Source organism: Hyperolius riggenbachi, chromosome 2 (assembly GCF_040937935.1).
Source record: "Hyperolius riggenbachi isolate aHypRig1 chromosome 2, aHypRig1.pri, whole genome shotgun sequence".
Taxonomy (NCBI): domain Eukaryota; kingdom Metazoa; phylum Chordata; class Amphibia; order Anura; family Hyperoliidae; genus Hyperolius; species Hyperolius riggenbachi.
In genome coordinates, this window is record NC_090647.1 from 328,850,232 (window position 1) to 328,876,771 (window position 26,540).

The following is a 26,540-nucleotide window of genomic DNA, read 5'->3' on the forward strand; positions in this document are numbered from 1 at the left end:
TCAAACAGGAGACAATAAAACCATAGCGTATTTCTGCATCAAAAGGTGCCTCCACCGCCACCCACAGAAAAGAGCAGTGGCTGGATAGTGTAATGGTTAAGGGCTCTGCCTCTGACACGGGAGACCTGGGTTCAAATCTCGGCTCTGCCTGTTCAGTAAGCCAGCACCTATTCAGTAAGGAGTTTCTTGGGCAAGACTCCTTAACACTGCTACTGCCTACTGAGTGTGCTCTAGTGGCTGCCTCGCAAGCGCTTTGAGTACGACAGGAGAAAGGCGCTATACAAATACTGCAATTATTATTATTATTAATTATAAAGTACAAGGTGACAAGCAATAAAGTACTGGGCCACTCCCCGTATGTGCCCGCACTCACCCCACTGGCCTCCTGAAGTCAAGGAAGAATCGCACACCACTGTGGAGGTGCTGGACCGGTGTGAAATGCAAAAGAATCCAAAAGGTACGCACACTCAATGAACCAAGTTCCAGATTTATTCAGGTATCGTTACACAAATCCACTCCATACACCAACAAGTCGTTTCGGGGGCCCGGTGGGGTCCCCTTTGTCAAGGCAACAAGATACAGAATGGTAACGATTACCATTCTGTGTCTTGTTGCCTTGACAAAGGGGACCCCACTTGGTTCATTGAGTGTGCGGACCTTTTGGATTTTTGGACCATTCTTTCACTGGCCTCCTGGGTCCGGAGGTAGGATTATAAGGCCCCGTTCACACTGCACGCGTTTCCAGCTACGTTTTGGAAACGCGTGCAGGAGGCAGACACGCACGACATCAGACAGTGCATAGAGTGCACTATCTGATGTTCACACTGCATGCGTTCCGGACCTGTGCGGTCCGGAAACGCATGCTGCATGCATTTTTTGTAAAAACGCGTGGCTGTCCCATTCACTTTTCAGTGATGGGATCAGCCACGCAACGCACACAAACGCGGATGGCGTGCGTTCGCATGCGTTGAGTTCCACACGCATGGCCATCCGCGTTTGTGATGTGAACGGGGCCTAAAGCGTTGGGGGAAATGCTCAATATTTTCCAATAGGATTCCAATAGAACTCCAACTAGAACTCAAACGTTCCATAGTGTAAAACCGTAGATAATTTAACAACAAAGTTATAAACCGCACTTACACACTCTCCATATAGTCAAGCGTGTACATAGGTCTGCTGGTGTTAGCTCCCGGGTAGCCGTTTACACACATCCAGCCTCAGATCTGTATGTGCCTTCCATGCCCTTACTACCGGTCACCCACGTCTAGTGTATTGTTGCTTGTCACCTTGCACTTCACTGTGGAGAGTCACATTGGGTGGCAGTGGAGGCACCTTTTGATGCAGAGATACGCTATGGTTTTATTGTCTCCTGTTTTATTACATATCCTGTGATGGTCATAGATGACAAAAGAAGAGGACTGTCTCCCTTTGTGGTGAAGTTGCCCTAGCTGAGGAACTGAACTATGTTCAACTGATTGCTGGGTGATATAGTCTCGCGTGTCCATATCTATAGACTGAGAGCGCGTTCTAATTTCATTTAATCCTTTTGGATGTATTAGACTATCGTGAATATTATGATTACATTGTTGCCTTCCCTCATCTTCTGGCAGCCAGACTACAGCTGTTGCTATGAGAGGGAACCAACAAAGGTCTACTTAAAAAAAAACTATGATGGATCACCACTTTATAACTCACCTCACTCTCACTCTCACTCAACACAGCACATTGCAAACCAAAACATGAATGGTCTTGGTAACGTTCAACACTACTGTGATGAGCAGTAATACCCTTCGTCCTGCTGCAGGCTTGCCAATGTCTTGAATGAACTACATGACCTTTTCAATGCCGGGTGACCTGCTTGCCCAATGAGAGAGCGAGAAAATATCCTGCCCCCTCAATAGAAGAATATGCAAGACTGAAGGAGTATCACGTAGTAAATAGTAGTGTGCCCAGACTCCTATCCAGTGTTTCAGAGGATATACAAAGTCCAGAACAGCAAATGGGCTGGCACCACTCTTGAAGTGTAATTGAAAGCTCTTTTATTACATGTAATAAAAGAGATTTAAAACTGCCACGATTTCTGGCTTGGAGTTTGCAGAGGATCCACACAAGTGGTAAGGGCTTGTGATCATTAGCTCCTATGTGGCCCCACAGACTTGAATGTTTGTGTTACCTTTAAAACAACAAAGCTATTCATGCAGAGAGATTGGACACTAGTGATTATTATTATTATTATTATTTATTGTATTTATAAAGCGCCAACATTTTACGCAGCGCTGCACAATAGATAAATGGGTTAACATACAGGTAGAACATACGGAAACTCACAACAAAACAAGATCATGCAAATGATTTGATAACAATACAGTATCATAGGTCAAAATAGAGACTGTTCGAGTCTACAAGAGGGGTGGTTGCGAGTAAGATTGCATAATCAAGCTGGATACGTTAGGGAGGAGGGCCCTGCCGGAGGCTTACAATCTAAAGGGTGGGGTGGAGACAATAGGTGCGTCTTTTGAGAGGGGGTCTAACAGAACATATTATGGTGCTGGTGTAGGGGGGTATGCGAGCGTGAAGAGGTGAGTCTTGAGAGCTTGTTTGAAGGAATTAAAGGTGGGGGCGAGTCTGATGGCTGGTGGGAGAGAGTTCCAGAGAGTAGGGGCGGCCCTGGTGAAGTCCTGCAATCGTGCGTGTGACTGAGTTATGCGTGGTGCGACTAGGCGCAGGTCATTGGAGGATCGGAGGGGGCGGGCTGGTATGTGCCTGTGGACCAGATCAGAGATGTAGGTTGGGCAGGTCTTGTGCACTGATTTGTAGGCAAAGCACAGGATTTTGAAATTGATCCTAAAGCTGATGGGGAGCCAGTGTAGTGCTTTACAGAGCGGAGTTGTAGAGGCGCTGCGGTGAGAAGAATGTATCAGTCTGGCTGCCGCATTCATTACCAATTTAAGTGGGTCAGTACGGTTGGAGGGGAGGCCAGATAAAAGAGAATTGCAGTAGTCTAGGCGGGAGATGACAAGGGCGTGGATAAGGAGTTTAGTGGTGTCAGGGGACAGGTAGGAGCGGATCTTGGAGATGTTGCGGAGGTGGAAGTTGCAGGATCTGGCAATACCTTGGATGTGGGCGGTAAAGGAAAGTTCAGAGTCCAGAGTAACACCTAGACAGCGGGCTTGGGAGGTAGGGTGGATTATAGTATTTTCAATAGTGACGTGCAGATCTGGGAGGGGTGCAGCTGTGCGGGGTGGGAATATTAGAAGCTCAGTCTTGTCCAAATTAAGCTTCAGGTACCTGGCAGCCATCCAGGAGGAAATGGATGTGAGGCAGGCAGAGACTTTGTCCATGGTAGAGGAGGAGAGGTCTGGGGTGTGGAGATATATCTGGGTGTCGTCGGCATACAGGTGGTAATTGAAGCCCATGGAGGAGATGATTTTGCCAATTGAGGCAGTATAGAGTGAGAACAGTAGGGGTCCTAGGACGGAGCCTTGAGGAACACCAACTGAGAGGGGTGTAGGAGTGGATGAGGAGCCATTGAAAAATGTTGTAAAGGAGCGGTTGGAGAGGTAGGAGGAGATCCAGGCTAAGGCTAGGTCCTGAATGCCCATTAGCTGCAGGGAGTGGAGGAGGAGGGAGTGGTCGACAGTGTCAAATGCCGAGGAGAGGTCCAGGAGGAGCAGGATGGAGTATTTACCTTCGGCTTTGGCAAGGGCGAGGTCATTTACCACTTTGGTGAGGGCGGTTTCTGTAGAATGGGCTGTGCGAAAACCAGATTGCAGGGGATCGAGAAGGGAGTTGGAGTTAAGGAAGTTGGTCAGGCGTTGGTGGGCCAGGCGTTCAAGAATTTTTGAGGCAAAAGGGAGGAGAGAGATTGGGCGGTAGTTGGATGGCAGAGCAGGGTCAAGTGAAGATTTCTTTAGTAGGGGAAGCACAGTGGCCTGTTTGAATACGGAGGGGAAGATGCCGGTGGAGAAGGAGAGGTTGAACAGATGGGTGAGGACAGGGGCCAGATCAGAAAAATGTGGGCGCAGAGAATCAGATGGGACCGGATCTAGAGGGCAGGAAGTGGCAGGTGAAGTTGCCAGCAGCTGGTTGACTTCCTCCCCCGTGACAGGATTGAAGGAGGTAAGGGAGGAGAAAGAGGAAGGAGTCGGATGTGGTGGGGAGGCGGGGGCGATAGAGTGGAGGAGAGAAATATCCTTCCGGATGGTTGTAATTTTGTTGATAAAGTAATTTGATAGGTCAGTGGCTGAGAGGGTGGAGGTTGGGGGGGGAGGTGTGGGGTTAAGTAGGGCATTGAAGGTGGCAAAAAGACGACGTGGGTTGGAGGCTTGGGTAGCGATCAAGTGAGTGAAGTATATCTGTTTACTATCAGCGAGGGCAGCATGGTACATCTGCAACTTGGTCTTGTATCCCAGGAAATCATTGTTGTTGCGGGATTTCCTCCATTTGCGTTCTGCAGCTCGTGTCTCATTTTGTAGTTTTCTTGTGAGGGCAGTGTGCCAAGGTTGGGGGTTGGGGCGACTGTTGGTACGAAAGGTCAGGGGAGCCGCATGGTCTAAGGCTGCAGAGAGGTTACTGTTGTATTGAGCTGCCGCTTCGTTGGGGCAGGTTAGGCTGGGGAGGAGAGGAGGAGAGAGAGTGGAGAGGTGTGGCTAGTACATTGGGGTCAAGGTTGCGCAGATCTCTCTGCCAACGGCCAGTTTGGGGAGGGGGACAGGGGGTGCTGGATGGAGTGAGGGTGAAGGTGATGAGTTGGTGGTCGGAGATGGGGAATGGTGTAATGTCCAGGGTGGTAAGTGCGATGGCTTTGGAGAAAATTAGGTCCAAGGTATTACCAGCACTGTGGGTTGTGGCGTTAGTATGCTGAGTGAGACCAAGGGAGTTGGTGAGCGAGAGAAGCTGAGTGGCAGCAGAGGTGGTAGGCTCATCAATTGGAATGTTAAAGTCTCCGAGGATGATTGTTGGGAGGTCGGAGGACAGGATGTGTGGGAGCCAGGAGGCAAGGTTTTCTAGGAAGTGCGATATAGTACTGGAGGGGGGGCGGTATAGGACTGCAATAATGGCTGGGAGGGGATGGTAGAGGCGGATAACATGGACCTCAAAGGAGGTAAAGTAAAGAGAAGGGGGAGGGGGAGGGGTAAGAACACGGAAGGTGCAGGATGGGGAGAGGAGAAGACCCACCCCTCCCCCAGGCCTGTTATCTGATGTACCTATTATTGCATCTTTATCAATAGGAATGCAACAATGTATTGCTTTAAAATGCAAAAGCTTCATTTTTAATGCTGGTTTATCAATAGGCCACTCAGTCTAGTCTGCAAATAATGGTGCAAGTAGGAGGAGCTGGGGTTGGGACATTTTCTATTTCTCTCTATGGGAAATAACGAAAGCACTGCCTACAGTGGACAAAACAGAGAAATCCCTATTGCTGCTGTGGCTTTTGTGCTATTGATGGTTATTGTAGTCAGATCAGAGGGCAGGAGGCAAGCATCACTCAATTTTTATCAGATTATAGGAGAATTATCTTCATAAGTCAGTTGAACTGCTGCCACCACAAGCTTGATAAAATGTATTTCCAACAGAATACCTAAGGGTATGCATGTCCAACCACCCTCAAAAGTGTATGGGTAAAGCTGTTACTTAAAAACATATGCAGATTTAACATTTTCAGTAAAGGCAGCACACGGATTAGATTAATAAACAAAATTCTTGGTATAACTTGTACCAAATATAGCATAAACACTGTAACTAGGTAATTTTGTAATTTTAAGGCACTAGCTGGTGGCAGCATTTCACCACTTGAAACACTTTCCATGCAATTCATGTTAGCAGAGTAGAAAAGACTGTAATAAAGGGCCTTTTGTCTGGCATCTAAAGAATATATTTTGTACTTTCATTTTCTGAGAAGAAAAGGGGGTACTAGTCTGTCCATATATGCAATGCATGTGAAAAACTGCTGTGTATAGTAAAGAAAAAAAAATATTTTTTTGTGTCTTGCTTGTTGACAGTTGTGGGTAGAGTAAGGTCCCTTTCAACCTGGAGGAACCTCATAGCTGGTGAAAGGGTCTAGCGCAGTATGCCATTTTGGAAGCAAACACCCTCCATTACAGCAACTGAATGCAAATAAGTGCAAATTAAAGCAAATTTCATGAAAGTTGTTTTTATCATGACTACTGTGCCAGCTTGTTGTGAGTGTTTAACCTAATGCGGACCGACGCAGTTTAAATCTACGGCGGGCAGGTGGCGCTGCGGTTCTGACCGGACGTAAACTCTACGCCCCATTCACTGCGCGCCCCCGCCGCTCTGTCCCCGCCGCAATGTGCTGCCCTGCCGCCTCTATGACGGCAGAGCACTGTGAGCCGGGCAGGAGCAGTTTTCATTGGCTCCTGGCCCTGTCATTACTGTAAGCCAATCCCATTGGCTTACATTGAGTGACAGGGTCAGGAGCCAATGAAAACGGCTCCTGACCGGCGTACAGCGCTCTGCCGTCATAGAGACGGCAGAGAGAGCAGCCTGCGGCGGGGAAAAGAGCTGTGTGACCGGCGGGAGCAACTGATTATTGCGGCGATTCGTCGGGATGCAGTGTTTTAGTGTACCAGCAGCCTCTGGTCCTTAAGGGGGTCCTTAAAGACAATGCAAACATACATATGTAACACAGTTTTGATGCTTTTAATGTTCTTACACGTTTTCACACTGGATGATTTCTTACCTGTGAATAAAATGCTAGGAGGGCTTTTTGGTCTCTTTTACTCCCTTCCAATATCCTACTGGATCTGGGTCACCATGATCCAGTAGTCTGTAACACTGTAAATAACATTTAATATAAGAAAGAAAATGTAAGTACATTTTTAGCATGGCTTTTTAAGATTTTACTTAATTTATGAAGGAACAAATCTACCCAACATCTATAATACCTGTGTGAAAATTAAATGATCCTTTACATATAACAGTAAACTAAAGTAATGAAAAAAATCAGGCTACTAGATATCTATAAAAGGTAACATATTTCCATTTCTTTCCACAAACATCTGCTGTTGTGATGGTCATATGTAGGAGAACTCATGGATAAGCATGTGATTTATATGATCAGGTGATAAATTTGCTCAGTTCTGATTTTCTGTGATCACATCCTGCTTTAGCAGGTCACATGCTTCTCCATGAGTTCTCCTAGACATCACATCATCTGGTGTGTTTATATATAATAATCCTGTTCTTTTGAGTCATAGTTTTACTTGTTATGTTTGGCATTTGCATCCTCCATGTCTTGCGCAGGACAAGGTGATATGTTGGTGTTTTATGAACAAAATATAATAATAAAAACTAGAAAATGTGCTGCAATTTGTGGCCATTTGGAATAGTGGGATAAATTGCTGTAATTCTGTACTCGGATATGTGAGAATGAAGGAGAACATATTGTCCCTCACTAACATATATATGTATGTACAATAGTGGTTGTCTTACATGGTCCTTCCACTATCCTGCAGAAGTCTGTTGAGCAGACAGTAAACAAGACAATAAAGATTTGTACAAGTGGTGGGGATCGGGACTGGAATCCTTGGGCACCAGTCTGGAGCTGAGGCTGCACAGACACGTCACCAGCCTCCATGTTGGTGATGCGTTCTGTTGCTATGGAGTAGGGCAAACAGAGTGGCACAGAGCGGGTGGGGTGAGTGGGGAGAACAATGCCCTCAGCCAGCTGAGTCAATCCACCAGGCGGATCGCTCCCTGTTGCACCAAGGTAGATTTTCGACTATAGCAGCCTTTATTGGCCACATCAACCAAATGTTATGTAGAATGTGTAGGTAGTTTAGTCACATCTGTTGCACTGTGTGAAGAAGTGCTCGTTTACAGTGTTAGATTGCTAAGAAACTCTAGTTCTGCTTTTACAGTTAATTGCAACAGTTTTTTGGCAAGACAATTTTAAATGAACACAACCCATGATTTGATTTCATCCTTTCACATCGCTTCTGATAAAATTTTAGCTCAATTTTCTTTGCACGTTGCTTCGATTCAGAAACATTCTCACTTTTTTCTGTATGAGTTGCTGATTTCAGTCAGGTCTTGTCTTAGCACCTCCGCTGGTTTCTCAAGTGAGCCCGAGGTGAAAATAAACTGAGGAGATAAACAATTATGGTATGTTTATCCTCCTACTCCTAAAAAGGACTTTTTAAGTATCCCATGGTTTTCTTTTATATTTAAACATTTACAAAATAGGTTGTATGTTTTACTGTCTCTAATCAGTGGCAGCCTATTAAGTGTCCCAGAGATAAAGGTCAATAGTTCATGGATTTTATCTCTACCTGCACTAAGAGGTTGTATTCTGCCAGAAAAACTTTTATGGCTGTAATTTGCTTGTCAGCAATGTTTACTATATTCCGGACAAGGTACTGATAAGACAGAACCTGTCACTTCCATGCCTAGAAATTAACTCTTTCTGGCAGCAAAATAACACAAATAAAACAGCCTGGCAATTAACATGTTTTGAATTATACATACACTTTTATTTCATGTCCCATATCGCCTCGGGTACACTTTAAGTCATGGCTTTCACTAGGCCTCTACATTTTTTCCCCACAGCCTTTCAGTGTAGACTTGCCTTAGTTTTTGGTTTATTATGTTGTTGCATCGCCAAGTACTAGAGTCAGTCCCCAGAGATAAAGGCCCATCCGCGTCTGATATCCTGCACTAACATTGCTGAAATCAGCAATGCATAAGTGTGGAAAGGTCCTAACCAAACAGCATCTTGAAGAATGTTCTGGTGCTGTGCAAAGTTCATTACTCCAGTTCTCCAGGTCCTGAGACAGCAAAGTACTACCACACCATTATCTGACTGCTGCTGTGCGGACTTCTGCATTTGCTTTACACCAGACATAATGTAACTCAAATTTTAACATGTCTGTCAGTAAAGCATATGTCCATACACTGAGGGGAACAGATTGTTTCTAAACACTAAACACTATTGTATTAGTGAAAATGCTGGGGGAAAGCTGGAGAGGAAGGGGTGGTCATGCTCCCCGATACAAAAAAAGAGCGAAACAAATTATAGATGAAAACTGTGAGCATGAAACATAGAATTAAAGGTATGATTACATGAAAGCTTCCAGTTGCTGAAGTCATGCCCATGAAAAGTACTGTATTGATCTATTATACACACAAAAAATAATACAGAACTATAAGCTATTAAAGCCCCCAGGAGCAGTAGATGCAAGAGTCACCAAACGCAGAAAAGCCACTCTGGCCCTAATTCATTCTCTGATTGAAGCGAAGGAGTTCTGATCTACTGATTGTTTTTTCTTGTTTGATTTTTTGCATTGGTGATATTGGTGCTAGCCAACATCAGTTCCTTTAAACATGAAAGAAACATATGTAAAGTTCAGAATCCTATCAGCATGAAAAATATTGTATGTAATAATGGGAAATGAGGGAGGGTCTCATACTTTATCACATCAGTGCAGGTAAACACTGTATTTATAGGGAATCTGAAATGATAAGCATGTGGAGGCTAACATTTGTAATGGGTGCTCTACACTGCCCTTATTCAATTTCCTTTTTCTCCTAAGTTTTATCCTAGGAGATCATTTTTTATCTTTAAACTTTTCAGCACTCTGCAACTGAAAAAGTACCATAATATTGGCAAACTATTACTGTCAAAATTACTCTTGAGTATTTTCTTGCTTGCTGGTGGCTTAAAGGGCATTATATTTATAAGGCGTAAACATATCACATAGGAAAAAACTAAGACGAAAAAGTGAATTGAATAAGGGTCATTGTCTGTCATGCTTGCTGATCTCTTAGCTTCAGTAGCCACTTGCCTGCAATAAGCATTCAGCTACTGAAGTCAGAGAGAGGGCTAGTTCACACCAAAATCACAATTGAAAACACTAGCACTTAGCGATTGATATTTTGTAAAGTGATTTTCAGAGTGATTTTTCAATGAATGAGCATTTATGCCCGTTCATTTAAGCTGAATGGCTCCAAATAATGCTACGTGAAGCGCGTCATAGGGTTACATTAGCCAAGCGCTTATCAAAGCAATCTGAAAAGTGCTCAGAAGCGCTCTTGGTGTGCACCAGCCTTTTAAACGCCCGATCTTCATTGTACCTCTGGCTCAACAACAATTCAGTGTATTCAGGCAAAGGATAAACATAACATCCAAGCAAACAGCATTTCTAAAGGAGTTTAACAATGGAACTCTCCATGTATCTACCATTTTTTAAACTCTTTCCCAGCTTTTAATTAATTAAAGAGGCACTGTAGTGACATATAAGGTAATAGAATGAAGTAAATTATTCAGAATACTCACATTTACTGTAATGTTCCTGGTTTGAGCATCAGAAACACTTCCTATATCTATATATTGCTTAATATTGAATGTAGCCCCACCTTCCCAGTGATATTTATGATGCTGATTAGCTTTGTGGAATTTCAATACCCATTCATTCAAATAAATAAATATTATTGTTTCTGGTTTAAAGTATGATCTGCTTTCCACTTTATGGAATGTCCATGTTTCGCTTTCCTTATACAAAGTATTTTTTTTTACTGTTAAAATGTTGAAATCTTTAGAATGTGGAAGTACTTTTTTTTTTTAAAGTGATTTTTTTAGATGTAAAATAAATAAAAGTCTACAAAACAAACTAAAACTTTTAATTATTTAATGACAGAATGTATTGTTGTTTAATCTGTTTTTGTTTTTTTTTTTTCCAAGAAGGGCATATACCGCATATCAATGTGTGTACCTGGGGCAGGCCCAAAACATAATAGTCTTAAAGGACATCGAAGGTGAAAATAAGCTGATGAGAAAAACAATTTTATCTATCCTCCTTCCAAAAATGACCTTTTTTAGATATCCCACAGTTATTATTTCATATCTAAATCTAGTTTTTAAGTTTTTACTGTTTCATTGTCTCAACTCAATGACACATTCCCTGAAGTTAGCCAGAGCTCAAATCTATGAATTATTGACCCGTTTTATCTCTTTCCTGCTCTCCGAAAAAATTTACTGATAAAAAAGTGTTTTATGGCTGTAATTACTTATCAGTGTAACGATCGGTGTAACACAGAGAGGGTCTGATTACCAGTGAACTGCAGTGTCACCGAGAATGCAGAATATACCCGATTATTGATGATCTGCAGTATCACCGATAATCAGATATATCTACTAACCTCTGGACACCTGAGATATGCGAGTATTGGTGCAACAGTAATACAGGAGACTGTACCTAATGCTAAGCTGTGAACTCCTTGATGTCAACACCTTTGGAAACTATGCTAGAACACCGAAACAGACAAGGCCTGAGTGCAACCACGTAGTGATCGCAACGACAGACAACCAGAGAATGACCAGCACCCAGTATATATACTATAGCGCTCTCCAGCGCCACCCTTAAGTGCTGGACCAATGAAAAGTGGTGGAGATGTCAGCTGACCAGCTTGGTCAGCTGACCTTCTTCTGGCTGTCATATAAACTCTGCCTCTCAGCGCGCGTGCGCGTCATTCTGAACCTGTGTGGACTATCAGTCCCAGCCACACCAGTCACGTTTTGCAATGTCTCTGCTGGCCTGCATGTGGGGTGAGACGCACCGCTATCTGCACATGTGGTGGCCTCCCCGCGCCTGGTCAGACCGTCAGTAGCAGGCCTGTGCGCGCAAACCGCCGCGTCAGACGCGGCGGTTTCTCTGCGTTCCGCTATGCCAGCCGCGGAAACAGCCGCCTCATCCTCCGTCCATGCGGTGGCTTTTCCGCGTTTCTTCACAATCAGTGAGGGTTATCCTATAGTCTGACCCAGTCGGACCCGGTCCCCACCCAGACAGAAACTGTCACTTGCATATTTGATGTTTAACTTTTTCAGGCAGAGAAAGAAAAAAAAGGAACACAGCATAGTTATTTGTGTGCTTGGCACTGTACATACACATGTCTACCTCATCATGTCACGTGTTACCTCGGTTGTCCTTTAACAACTGCACATCAGACATATGAAAAAAAAACATCATGACCCATATGTAATTAACTTGTTCTCCTGAGTTTTCTCCCAGAACATAATTTTTCATCTTCTATTTAGAATAACTTTTAAGCACTATGCAACTGAAAAGTAGGTGGAGAAGTACTATCAAAACGTTTTTATGTATATTCTTGCTTGCTGGTGATATAAAAGGCATTTTATTGACAAGTTTGAAAACATCACTTAGGAGAAAAAGTTTCTTGCACATGGGCCCATGTCTCAATCAAATAATGCTCCCATTATAGAACAGTTAGAAAGAAGAAAGAAAACAAAGAAGAGAAAGAAAGTGACATGGTACGCCTTAACAAGGAGAAGCCCTGCAATGGCCAAGGGGCAGAAAGAAACAGAAAAGTACAAACTAGAGACGGGGAGAGGGGGAGGGAGGAATAGAGTAGAACATGGTTTCCCCTAACAACAAAATTCCTAGAAGGCACCTGCTACATTTACATCAAACATTATCCTTTATAGTATGCAGAGAGGTATGCTGTATCTGTAGGAAACTAAGTAAAAACCCAGTACCTAGGTACAGTGAAAGGCACAAAGATTCAACCTATCTAAAAACTTAATTATTTTTTTAAATCTCCCTCAAGTGTTCGCGTTATTTGTTTGTCTTTGTTCTCCATGTTCATTTGTTGGTCAGGGTTGGTATGTTTTGCCACTGTTGCTCTTAATGCGCGGTGGCCGTACCGTTAACGCGCTTGTCTCTGTTGCGCATATCGTGCGGGGACCGCGTTTAGCTAGTTCATTTGTTATTTTCCTTGGCGTTCAGATTGAGGTTATTTGCTGTGTCTTCTTACTCAGTTCATGTTCTATCTTTGCTCAGTCTTGTGTTGCTGATAGCGATCGCCTCTCTTGCGATTTGCTTTCTCACTCTGGTCTGCTCTGATGTGATGTGTCTGCTGTCGTGGGGTGGCGACTAGATTGGTGGACATTCATGTTGTCTGTCTCTGTTCTTGCTTTCTTCTGAGTTGCTACTTTGTTGCCTAGTCTTGCTCGATCGTGCAGTTTCAGTCTGGCATCTGTGGCTGTGCAGAGGACTTGTTCCTCTGTGCTCCATCTGCTGGTTGGAATTCTCCTCTGTTGTCCAGTCTTGCTCAATCGTACAATTTCAATCTGGCATCTGTGGCGGTACAGAGGACTTATCCCTCTGTACTCCACAGCTCCATCTGCTGGTTGGAATTCTCCTCTACAAATCTATACTGGGTACTTTACTTCTGTGACTGTGGCGATTTCCTTCTGCTTCAGCGCACGTGGTGTGCGCTGACTGGAAATCTCCCGCAGATCATTACATTATGTCGAGCCAAATCGAAATTCCCAGTGTGGAGGGAATTTCTGAATTGTACGATTTTGCACATTATGGCTCTTGCGTCTTTAAAAGATTTAAGACGCTGAACTCTGAAACCAGAGATGAGTTTATTTCCGAGTGTTTGCGATTCCTGGCAAATCTTGAATTTCAGGCCACTAAAATCTCCACTTGGGGTGTTCAGATTGCTTGCAATCTTCTCCAAGGGGATCTGTTTGTGTGGGCTGATAAATGGGCTAGACATTGAAATCTGATACATAACCCTCGCAGATTTCTTGCTCATTTATTTTCTTGTAAACTTGAAATGCCTATGCCATGTTATTTCAATGAGTTTTTCCCTACTGTGTAAACTGCTGATCCAATTGGTTCATGCAGTACCACTCAATCATTACCATATTCTAATGAGTTGATAGCTCAATCTGTTGATTCAGTAATTTCCTGCAGAACTATCCAGTTTGCAAAAGAAAGTTCCAAAGGTTCTTTCCCTTTTTGTCAGCAGCAATCTAAAGCTGTAAAAATTAAAAAGAAAAAGTCTAGGAAACGTACTCACTGGAAAGAGACGTTTCCTGCAGCGGTTACAAATGAAAAGTTTGCTCCAGTGAAATCTGGTGGAATTTTTCAGCCTGAATGTGTGTAACATCCCCTATGATGGCGGCTGCGGGTACGCAGGATACCTCTGCAGCCGCCTTTGTTCTCGGTACTGAGGCCTCATCCGTTCTGCTGGCGTCTAGCACGCCAAGGACGGGACTGTCAGGTGCTCATAGGGTCGCTGTCTCTCGTGCGCGGAGACAGGACCTTTATGCTGGAAGAAGGCGCGTCAGCTGACCTGCCGGTCGGCTGACGTCAGGAGAGACTCACAGCGCCCGGATTGGCTGATTGGCAGGGGCGTGGCTGTAGGCTCTCCTCGCTGCTTCATAAGCCTTCTCCGCTCACTTGCAAACTGTCTGCTGTTGCGAATACGTCAGTGTTAGCGCTCTGACCTTAGACTAGTTCCGGTGTGTTTTGATCTGAGAGGAAACCAGGGATTTCACACAAGACTAGGATTATTGCCTTATTGTATTTGATATTCTGTGTACGACTCTAGCTTATCTCTGACTCTGATTCTGCTCAACGTTTCTGTACTTCTGCCCATCTGATATAGTTGCCGAACCTCTGCCTGAATCATTACTATTCTCTTGCCTTCTGATTTTGTACTGTACCTGCCTCTCTGTTGCTGAACCTTGCCTGTCTGACCCTTCTACTCTTCAGTGAGCCCTTGTCACTGGAGAGGTGCTCTGATAGTACCCACCAGCTCCTCTGGTGAGGTCTAGCTAAACTATCTAGTTATTATCACTGATAGTACTCACCAGCTCCTCTGGTGAGGTCTACCTATACTATCTTATTACTGTTGTTGATATACTCACCAGCTCTTCTGGTGAGGTCAAGTTTAACGGTCCAGTTACTGTTACTTACAGCCCTCACCAGCACCTCTGGTGTGGGATCCTTGCTACTCAGCCTCCATTGTGGCTAGAACCCTCCAGCTCCTCTGGTGGGCTCTAGCATAGGTGGTTTGCAGATAGTACCCACCAGCTCCTCTGGTGAGGTTTAGTCAAACTATCTGCCAATTCTCTGGTAGCTCTCTCCAGCTCCTCTGGTGAGATCTACTCTCTACTGTTACACCAAACACCATTGTCACTACAGCTCTGCCTTCTATACTTGCATTATTGGTGATACTGCAGATCACTACATAATCAGGTATAGAGTCTGTATTGTTGGTGATTCTGCAGATCACACAATAATCAGACATCTGTGTCGCTACACCAATACGTTATACAATCGTTACAGAACAGCAGACCATAACAAGTATGGAGGCACTGTGCAATCGGGTTGAACTTTTGACCACAACCCTTAAAGATCTTATCAAGATGGTTAATGTACAGCAGACTCAGATTAACCAGCTGATTGAGTCCGTTAACCGTCTAAAAGAACCTAATGCACAAGTGTCATCCCCTCCATTGAGCCCACGATGCCCCCTCGTGAAAAATTCTCGGGGCATCGCTCTGATTTCCGAAATTTTAAACATAGGTGTTTATCTTACTTTGAGCTAAGGCCAGTCTCTTCAGGTACAGAAAGTCAGAGAGTCACTTTGATTAAAACATTATTATCTGGCGATTCGCAGTCCTGGGCCTATAGTCTCCCACAGTCTCATGAGGCTTTGACCTCAGTGGAGGAATTTTTTAAAGCTATGGCTATTATATATGATGATCCCGATTTAGCTACAACTTCAGAGAGGAGACTAAAAACCCTCAGGCAGGGGCACAATCCAGCTGAAACTTACGCTGCTGAGTTTAGGAGGTGGGCAGTGTCAGCCAGGTGGGGTCAGTACGCCTTACTGGATTGCTTTTTATCGGGGTTATCTGATGCAGTAGCAGATTTGATGTTGGGTCACCCTGAACCCAAATCATTAGATGAGGCCATATCATTGGCCATCAAGATTGATCGGCGAGTTCGCTATCAGAAGCAGGCTCGGGGTAAGATGCCAGGGAGATTTGCTTCTGGTACCTTTGCGCCTCCTGTCTCCTCCTCTCCTCCTTGGGATGAGCCAATGCAGATAGGACAGTCCAAGCTCACCGAGGTTGAGAGAAAACGGAGACGTAATGAAAAAATCTGTCTTTATTGTGCCGAGAAAGGGCATATAGTTTCCAACTGTCCCAAAAAAGCAGAAAACTTGATCGCCTAGGAGTAGCTAGAGGTACTACCCTAGGCGATCCAGTCGTACCTCTAAACAATAAACGCTTGTTACTTCCGTGTTCTATCACCTGGAAGGGTCAGACTCATTCCACCCAGGCCTTCATAGACTCGGGTTCCGCTGTTAATGTTATGGCTTATGATTTTGCCCTTAAATTCGGTTTTCCGCTTATCTCTGTGGGACAGCAGATACAGATCACCGCAATGGACAATTCCCCATTGCAGGAGAAACAGTCCCTTACTCAGACTCCAGTAGTGTTATGTCAACTGGGAGTCTTGCATAAGGAACAGATACAGTTTCTGGTACTCAAAATGTCCACCTCCACTGTCATTCTGGGTATGCCGTGGCTTAAAAAACACTCCCCTCAGATCAACTGGAGTTCCAGACAATTAGTAAGTTGGTCCTCTCACTGTCGTCATTATTGTTTGGAGAAAGTTACCATAGGCGTTACCGAGATCCAAGTGGAGGGGTCATCTGAGCAGTCCTCTGACCCCCGTGAGATAGAAAGCTGGAAAGTTTGGGCCTCTATATTGAGCCCATTCCAGCAAGAGGTTCCTGAGATGAAACCAGAGGGAGTTCTCTTTGTGCCACTACAGTTTAGATTCAAAATTCTCCATTTGTTTCATACTCATAAAAATGCCGGTCATCCTGGTGTGGCCCGCACTCTGGAGTTGGACAGATGTGTATGGTGGCCCTCTATGGTGTCTGATTGTAAGGACTTTGTCGGTAGTTGCTCTGTGTGTGCTAGGAGTAAGTCGTCCAGACGGGCTCCTGTGGGTACACTACAGTCACTTCCAGTGCCAGAGCAACCATGGACCCACTTGTCCATGGACTTTGTGGGTGAACTGCCTAGGTCTGATGGGAAAACAGTCATATGGGTGGTAGTCGATAGGTTCAGCAAGATGGCCCATTTCATTCCCTTGGACGGACTCCCCACTGCACAGGAACTGGCGGAGCTCTTCATCCACCACATTTTTAGATTGCATGGGATTCCAGAACATGTGGTGTCAGATAGGGGAGTCCAGTTCGTGTCCAGATTTTGGAAGGCCTTTTGTCATCATATGGGTATGAATCTATCATTTTCCTCTGCCTACCACCCACAGACAAACGGGCAGACCGAAAGGGTTAATCAGGCTCTAGAGCAGTTTCTTAGGTGTTATGTGGCGGAGGCTCAGATGGATTGGGTCAAATTTCTGCCCTTCGCAGAATTTGCCCACAATAATTTGAAGTGCGCTTCCTCAGGATTCTCCCCTTTTCAGGTTGTAACGGGAAGATCGCCAAAGTTCTCTCCTCTGCCTGTAGTCTCATCTCCTTTCCTGGCGTTGGAGGAGTGGCAGGGAACACTAAAAGAGATCTGGGTAATGGTCAAGAATAATCTAAAAAAGGCTTTCGCTACCCAGAAAAGACAGGCAGATAAGAGACGTTCTGTGGAGTGAAACTTTGCACTGGGTGATAAGGTGTGGGTGTCTACCCGGCACTTGGCCTTAAAGCAACCTTCTGTTAAATTGGGTCCTAAATTTATAGGGCCATACTCTGTATCCAAGAAAGTCAATAACGTGACCTATGTGGTTGCACTTCCGCCCAGCATGAGAGGGGTTAAAACTTTCCATGTGTCCCTTTTGAAACCTGCTGTGTGTGTGGATTCCTCGCCCCCCCCCCCCTCCCCTGTGGTGATTGATGGGGAACCGGAATACGAGATAGAGCAGATTTTGGATCCTCGGGTGGTAAGTAACTCCATACAGTACCTGGTTCATTGGAGGGGGTATGGGCCAGAGGAGAGATCTTGGGTACCAATTTCTCGTATGCATGCAGAAGAACTCAGGGAAGACTTTCATAGATTACATCCTGACAGACCAGGTGGCTCGTGTCCGGAGTCCACGTCTAGAGGGGAGGGTACTGTAACATCCCCTATGATGGCGGCTGCGGGTACGCAGGATACCTTTGCAGCCGCCTTTGTTCTCGGTACAGAGGCCTTATCCGTTCCGCTGGCGTCTAGCACGCCAGGGACGGGACTGTCAGGTGCTCATAGGGTCGCTGTCTCACGCGGAGACAGGACCTTTATGCTGGAAGAAGGCGCGCCAGCTGACCTGCCGGTCGGCTGACGTCGGGAGAGACTCACAGCGCCCGGATTGGCTGATTGGCAGGGGCGTGGCTATGGGCTCTCCTCGCTGCTTCATAAGCCTTCTCCGCTCACTTGCAAACTGTCTGCTGTTGCGAATACGTCAGTGTTAGCGCTCTGACCTTAGACTAGTTCCGGTGTGTTTTGATCTGGGAAGAAACCAGGGATTTCACACAAGACTAGGATTATTGCCTTATTGTATTTGATATTCTGTGTACGACTCTAGCTTATCTCTGACTCTGATCAACGTTTCTGTACTTCTGCCCATCTGATATAGTTGCTGAACCTCTGCCTGAATCATTACTATTCTCTTGCCTTCTGATTTTGTACTGTACCTGCCTCTCTGTTGCTGAACCTTGCCTGTCTGACCCTTCTACTCTCCAGTGAGCCCTTGTCACTGGAGAGGTGCTCTGATAGTACCCACCAGCTCCTCTGGTGAGGTCTAGCTAAACTATCTAGTTATCACTGATAGTACTCACCAGCTCCTCTGGTGAGGTCTACCTATACTATCTTATTACTGTTGTTGATATACTCACCAGCTCCTCTGGTGAGGTCAAGTTTAACTGTCCAGTTACTGTTACTTACAGCCCTCACCAGCACCTCTGGTGTGGGCTCCTTGCTACTCAGCCTCCATTGTGGCTAGAACCCTCCAGCTCCTCTGGTGGGCTCTAGCATAGGTGGTTTGCAGATAGTACCCACCAGCTCCTCTGGTGAGGTTTAGTCAAACTATCTGCCAATTCTCTGGTAGCTCTCTCCAGCTCCTCTGGTGAGATCTACTTTCTACTGTTACACCAAACACCATTGTCACTACAGCTCTGCCTTCTATACTTGCATTATTGGTGATACTGCAGATCACTACATAATCAGGTATAGAGTCCGTATTGTTGGTGATTCTGCAGATCACACAATAATCAGCCGTCTGTGTCGCTACACCAATACGTTATACAATCGTTACAATGTGATATAGGCAGTGCTATTTGTTACATTAAAGGTGTAAAAGATTCTCTTTATGTTCCTGACCCCAATCCGTATCAGTGCTATGTGGATATAGGGTTGTGGGAGCCTCCATTTGCTTCCTGGGAGATTGGAGCTCTGATTGAAGAGTTTGACACTGATTGGAAGTCGTTTTGTGATTTCTATTTCGGAAAGAATGAGGTGTGTTTGAATGCCTGTATTGACTCAATGCGCACCTTGATTGAATCTGGTGAGTGTGAGGAGCATTTGGTGAACCCGGTGATTTGTGTGTGGCAAACGATCTTGTCTGAGTTACATACACATCAATCAGTTAATCCCGGTACAAACACATTGTCAGCGGGCGATTGTTCCAATTTCCCTGAGGTGAAGCAAGTAAGGTTTTGAGTCTGTGTCATTCCCCAAAACAATGGAATGTGTGAATTCTGAAAGTCTGTTTTCCATGGCAACTGCTTGTGTGGAGTTTGAATCTGTGCGATCTGATGCTTTTATCTCAGGTGTTTCTGCAAATTATGATCAAAATAAAAACAGATCTTTTCCCCCCAGTAATCTTTTAAGATCTTCCATTTATGAACTTGCTATGGGGAAAATTCCTAAACGATGCAACTTTAAGAACAATGTTAATGTGTCAAATAAAATTTCTCGTGTTTCTGTCTCAACTTCTTCTGCAAAGAAACCTATGCCTCACTCTGTGGACACCTGTGTAAACACACTGCCAGATGAAAATTGTTCCAATTTTCCTGTCCTTGACAGTCCACAACCGAAGGCGATATGGGATCCGCAAATTTTGCGTTCTGACTCCCCTGATTCGACATTGTTGGCCGAGTCTAGGGGTGATACAGAGCTTTGGTTGTGTGAACCTGATACTGAGGAAACTTTGTTTTTTCCAGAAAATATTTCTGTGAGCTTGCCCTGTACCATGAATGAAACAATGTTGTCCAGCCAAACTGACATTTGTGAATCCCTTTCTTGCTCTACAAAAAGTACTGACTTTACTTTCTGTACTCTGTATGACTCAATAGTGCCTGGTATAAAATCTCCAGCAGAGAGCTCAGAAGCTCTTTTTGGTGTTGCAGCTATACTCACCTGTTTTTCTGCCATTCTAGAATTGCAGTCAAGTTTAACTGCTATGCAGGATTCTGTGTTTAATGAGACCAAGGTCAGGGAGTCAGGGTCTGTTACGGCAGATATTCCTGTGCAGTCTGTTCATGTGAATGAAATTCAGTGTGTTGTAGAGCCATTTCTAAAACCTCAGCCCTGTACTCTGAATGTATTTGACGTTTTGCCCTGTAGCATGGATAGTTCAGAATCATTGATGAGTTTACCAGAAAGCTTAGAAATTTGTGCTTCTGAAGTTTTATGTGATGTTTTGGAGGCCTCCGAGTTCCTGCCTGGGGGTGCAGAGCCTCTTTTGTATCTTGTTGCGAATATTCTAGTGTAGTTAATTCTTGGGAAGTGCACTTTGCTCTCCCTTTAGTGCAGTCAGGTTCTGTATTACTTGTACTGTTTATTCCTGTTTTGTCTTGTCCTGTCCTTGCGATTGTACAGTCACCTGCGGTGGCTGACAGTGAATCGTTCGGTCTTGCTCCTAGATCGCATTCGCCCTAGCGGTAGAGGCAGTGGATCTCCCTTGTCTGACTCTTGAAGTATAACCTTAGCTGCGGTTGCTACTGGTTACTCCTTCAGTCTGTCTTGTCTAGAACGAACGCTTGCTGTTGACTGGTGTAAGGCAACCGATTAGCAAGTGTTCGCGTTATTTGTTTGTCTTTGTTCTCCACGTTCATTTGTTAGACAGGGTTGGTACGTTTTGCCACTGTTGCGCTTAAAGTGCGGTGGCCGTACCGTTAACGCGCGTCTCTGTTGCGCATATCGTGCGGGGACCTCGTTTAGCTAATTCATTTGTTATTTTCCTTGGCGTTCAGATTGTGGTTATTTGCTGTGTCTTCCTTACTCAGTTCATGTTCTGGTATTTCTGGAAGAAGGAGGCACTCCACAGGCTTGAACTTGCGTTCAGTTTATTGCATGTCGTGTAACGACATGCAATAAACTGAACGCAAGTTCAAGCCTGTGGAGTGCCTCCTTCTTCCAGAAATACCAGTATCACAGTGTGTGGCAGGGGTGGTGTACCTGCGTGGAGGAGTGCACCGGCACCAGCTCTCCTGTCCAGGAGTGAGCGAGTGAGTTTGGTTCAGTCATTTTTGTATCAGTTCATGTTCTGTCTTGTGTTGCCGATAGCGATCGCCTCTCTTGCGATTTGCTTTCTCACTCTGGTCTGCTCTGATGTGTCTGCCGTCGCGGGGTGGCGACTAGATTGGTGGACATTCATGTTGTCTGTCTCTGTTCTTGCTTTCTTCTGAGTTGCTACTTTGTTGCCTAGTCTTGCTCGATCGTGCAGTTTCAGTCTGGCATCTGTGGCTGTGCAGAGGACTTGTTCCTCTGTGCTCCATCTGCTGGTTGGAATTCTCCTCTGTTGTCCAGTCTTGTTCAATCGTACAATTTCAATCTGGCATCTGTGGCGGTACAGAGGACTTATCCCTCTGTACTCCACAGCTCCATCTGCTGGTTGGAATTTTCCTCTACAAATCTATACTGGGTACTTTACTTCTGTGACTGTGGCGATTTCCTTCTGCTTCAGCGCACGTGGTGTGCGCTGACTGGAAATCGCCCGCAGATCATTACGTATCTTCAGTCTAGTTCAGGCATGGGCAAACTTGGCCCTCCGGCTGTTACGGAACTACAAGTCCCACAATGCATTTGCCTTTATGAGTCATGACTGTGGCTGTCAAGACTCCTGCAATGCATTGTGGGACTTGTAGTTCCTTAACAGCTGGAGGGCCAAGTTTGCCCATGCCTGGTCTAGTTCCATGAAAGGATACAATAAAATATTTACAAAAACGTGAGAGGTGTACTCCGTTTTGTGCGATACTGTGAGTCCTCCTCTATCCCAGTCTAATAAAAACAATTATCAAAAAAATGGCACATCTATTCTGTAGGGAAAAACCTAACAAAATTTGCAATTATTTGCTTTTCAACATAAGTCTGCAATTACCAGTACGAACCTATCCAATCACATATCTCGTGGCACTCTCCAGCTTCCTTCTAATGGTCATCAGTGCCTCCTCATGGATAAGTAAAAACAAACCAAGTACTTGATATTTTGCTCTTAATCCCTTTAATAGAGTGCAAGAAATGTGTTATATCCTGAGGCACTGGAGATTCGTTTACCAGATTAAAAAACCAATGGTTTCAATACTGGACTTACAGCTAAAACAATTGTTCACCACAGAGGCCTCCTTAAATTTTCATGAATTTTAAGAAGAGTACATAAAAGTGGCATCCTTGGAAATTCCAGAACCAATAAATCAAAGAATTCCTTTGAAATCATCCTCAGCTGCACTGCATTGACAAGCTGTGCAATCTCATCCTGACAAAAGTGTCATTTACACAGGAAATGAGTCAACAAGTGACTTGAAGGCAAATTATAGTATTCTGAGATCGCATTCTGAGATTTTTTTTCTCTGTCAACTTGAAGCCAGTGATGAGGAGTAGCACGTGAGGAGTGATATGAAAGGGATATAAGTACTTCAGTAGCATTCAAAATCAATTGCTGAAGTAGAGTTGCATACAATATTATCAGAGTAGAAAATGTGTGGTGTGTAATGCACAAAGCCCCAAAATCCAGGGACTCGCACACCAATCAGATTTATTAGTGCCAAAGAGAGAGAGAATTGACAAGGAAGGAGTACATACAGAGGGCAAGTAAATCCCAGCCCCCATACTCCATAAGCAAAAAACAGAGCATAGAAAAAAATTATAGTACATTTGAGGCAGGCCGGGCACTGTCACTTTAAATGCTTTTATTTTCTTGCAGCCATATATACATTCATTGTTGAGGAACATCACATCATTTTCGTCTAACAACGTAACTGTTACAGACCTTGAGTGGTGGCGGTGCTGGGGTGTTGGGGACGTAGGTGACCAGGGAAGAACGGACGGCACAACAGCCGTTTCACGCCTGAAGTCGGCGCTTGCTCACGTGCGTGTCCTGTGAAAATGACAGCGCCGCGCGGCTTCCTGAAATCAGGAAGATAGCCGCGCCCTCTGCGCATGTCATTGGTTGTTGGGAATGGCGTCAGTGAGTTCAGGGGTGAAGGGGCGGAGATAGCCCGCGTGGTGATGTAAATATATAAGACTATTGGCTGCCTCCATACCCGTACATATGATAGGAGGGGAAGGCATCCACCGCACGCTATGTGCTATTGGGTGCCAAACCCCATTTGTGACACAAAATAAGTGCAAATTGAACAAATAAGAATGTTGCTTATGTGTTTCTCTCATTCCTTCATTAAAACCATTGTGAACTTGGGTGTGTTATTTACCAACATGTTTTAAAGTGCAATTCAGTGCATGCTCATATGTTTTGTGCATAAAGGAGGAGTCACCCAAGCAGCAACAAAACCAAGAGAAGGAGAACAAAGGAGTAGATGGAGGGGAGGGGCAGGTCCCCCAGCCCCCTGTGGAAGGAGAACTGCAGGTGGTCAACTTGAGCGAACGGGAAATACCGGAGATGTGCATGGCCCTGCTCAAAAAGGGTCTGGGGTTCTCACCCACACAAAACTTCGATTACGTAGACTTTTTTGTGGACCTTTACAAAACCACAAGAAAAATGATGATTACCCAGCTCTACCAAGGTGGGGAGGGTGTGGGAGGACTCCAAGGACGGGATGATGGAGGCCAAACATCAATCACAGGCCCCATGTCCACTCTAGGGTTTAGTCCCATGGTGGACTGGGATGCCGCAGAGATGGAGGCACTCCGGATACTCGAGGAGCTTTGGGAGGAGGGAGGTTCATGTCACATAGGGGAGGGAGAATCACCGCCATGTGGACTTTCTTTGGGCCACCCAAAAGACTTCCGGGCCTGCAGGTCTACACGACCGATACCCATTCCCCCCGGGTCACCCACGGACCAGTTTCTTCACCAGGTCGCAGCAGAAATGAAAGCCCTCTGCTATGATCGAGCCCCTAGCAATCTCAATAGAGATGATAGGATGGCCCTAAAATGGCTGAGACAGCATCGCGACCTGGTGATAAAGCATGCTGACAAAGGGGGGAATGTGGTAATCATGTCTAATGAGATGTATACTAGAGAAGCCTACAGGCAATTAAATAACACAGAATACTACATCAAATTGACGAACAACCCCACCCCCAGATACCAATCAACTCTCCGCACCCTCTTAAGGCAGGGAGTTGAAAACGGGTACATGCCGCAGAGATTGGCAATTGACCTACTCCCCAGGGTCCCGCGATATCCTGTGTGGTACCACCTTCCTAAATTACATAAATCTGCAGAGAACCCCCCAGGAAGACCCATCGTCTCGGGGTGTGGTTCACTCACAGAACGTTTGTCCCGGTTCTTAGACCATCTACTGCGCCCTTTACTCGTGGGGGTCCCAGCATACCTAGCTGACACAGTAGACGCCATCAATCTCGTAGAGAGTACGACATGGGAACCAGGCGATAAGCTGGCCACAATTGATGTGGAAAGCTTGTACAGCAGAATACCCCACGAGGAAGGCATAAAAGCAGTACGTAGATATTTGGACAGAACAAGTAAGGACGATGGGTACAAGGAATACCTATGTGACTGCTTAAGATATGTATTGACACACAATGCATTTATGTTTGACGGAAGGTGGTACCACCAGACCTCTGGGACAGCGATGGGGACCTCTGTGGCATGTACCTATGCTGGTTTGTTTCTGGGAGCATGGGAGGAAGACTACGTAAGAACCCAAAGAAATCCATTCAGGGGCTATATAAAAACATGGGCCCGATATGTGGATGACGTGCTGGTGGTATGGCAGGGAAGTACAGAGGAATTTGGTTCTTTTGTGGAGCTCCTCAATGACAATCGGGTGAATATGCGATTCACTTCGGAAATAAGCAGTAGGTCCATTAACTTTTTAGACCTAAGAATTAAACCCGATGGCATTAAACTTACATGTGAGGGGTTCAGGAAAACTACTGCTGTTAACTCCTTGCTGCACCGAAACAGCTTCCACCCGGAACATGTGAAAACCTCGCTCCCATACGGTCAGTATCTGCGTCTCAGACGGAATAACTCTAACATAGACACTTTTGAGACGCAGTCCTGCGAACTTACTGCACGTCTGGAAGCGAGAAATTATGATAGACCCCTTCTTGAAAGAGCACGTGAAAGAGCTAGAGGCAAAGACAGAGCCTCACTCCTGTCCAGAAGTACAGAAGGTAGAAATAGGGCCAAGGGCCCATTTACCTTCACATTTGACTATACCCCAATGTCTAAGAAACTAACAGAGATTATTAAAAGAAATTGGGCGATAGTCACAAGAGATCCCGACCTCCAAAGAGTCTTTCCGGACCCCCCCAGGGTGGCGTTCAGAAGAGCCCCCACCTTGGGGGATATTGTAACTAGAAGTGAATTCCGTTCCCCGGCGATGTCAAACTGGCTCACAGCCGCACGCCCAAAAGGGAATCATAGATGCGGCAATTGCAAGTATTGTCCACACATGTGGGAGGGCACAAATTATCAGATGGGAGGTACCCAGTGGGAGGTACGGGCCTTCATTACGTGCCAGACCAAATTCACCTCTTATGTCATCTTCTGCCCATGTCTTTTCTTTTACATAGGAAAGACCACTCGACCCTTGAAAGAAAGAGTGAAAGAACATTTTAAATCCATCAAGTCAGGAAAGGGGAGTCCAAGACTTATCGAACACGTGAGAGAGACCCATAGTGGAAATGCCAGATGCCTGAAATTTGCAGGGCTAATACACGTTTCCCAATCACGCCGGGGAGGGGATCGAGATCAAGAATTGACCCGACGGGAGTCCCGTTTAATTTTACGTACTGAAGCCCTGGGACCACTGGGACTTAACGATAGACTCGAGCTTTCCTGCTTTTTGGATCCATAGCCCAAAGATATGCTAGTTCCATAATAAAATAATACAGGAACCATGATCTCACCTCTGGAGAGCCATGGGGCTCTCTCCTTCTCTTTCCTTCTTTTTCCTCTCCTCACCCTAAGTCTCTCCTTCCCACCTCTGCTTTGTATGCACAAAGTGGTGACTCCCCCTTTCCCAGGAAGGTCCTCCTTTGGCGAGATGGTGTAATATACACCTAAGGACCACCCATAGGTGATCCATCATAGGTCCATTTGCATAAACAGATAGAGAGTGTGGGATACAGCAGGCGTATTTCTGCAATATCCCTGTCATGAAACTTCAAGTTTTAAAAAATCCCCCAGCATACAGCTGGGAATTAATGTATAGAACCTTTGATGCCTGCAACAAATGATGCAGATGCTCTGAGGCAGGTTTTTTCTCCCCCCTAGAGCTGTTATGCATCTAGCAGGAATAACCAATAGGAGGACTTTACTT

The 26,540-nt window shown here is 45.2% G+C and overlaps 1 protein-coding gene and 1 long non-coding RNA gene across 2 annotated transcripts in view; one reads left to right on the forward strand and one right to left on the reverse strand.

Moving 5' to 3' along the window:
• PTAFR (platelet activating factor receptor) overlaps nt 1-26,540 on the forward strand; it is a 92,473-nt gene that overhangs the window by 63,290 nt on the left and 2,643 nt on the right. The window lies entirely within an intron of this gene.
• The window catches only part of LOC137546630 (uncharacterized), a 31,919-nt gene that overhangs the window by 2,458 nt on the left and 2,921 nt on the right, over nt 1-26,540 (reverse strand). The window contains exon 2 of the long non-coding RNA XR_011026311.1: nt 6,704-6,798. This is a non-coding gene — a long non-coding RNA (uncharacterized lncRNA). The remainder of the gene's footprint in view (nt 1-6,703; nt 6,799-26,540) is intronic.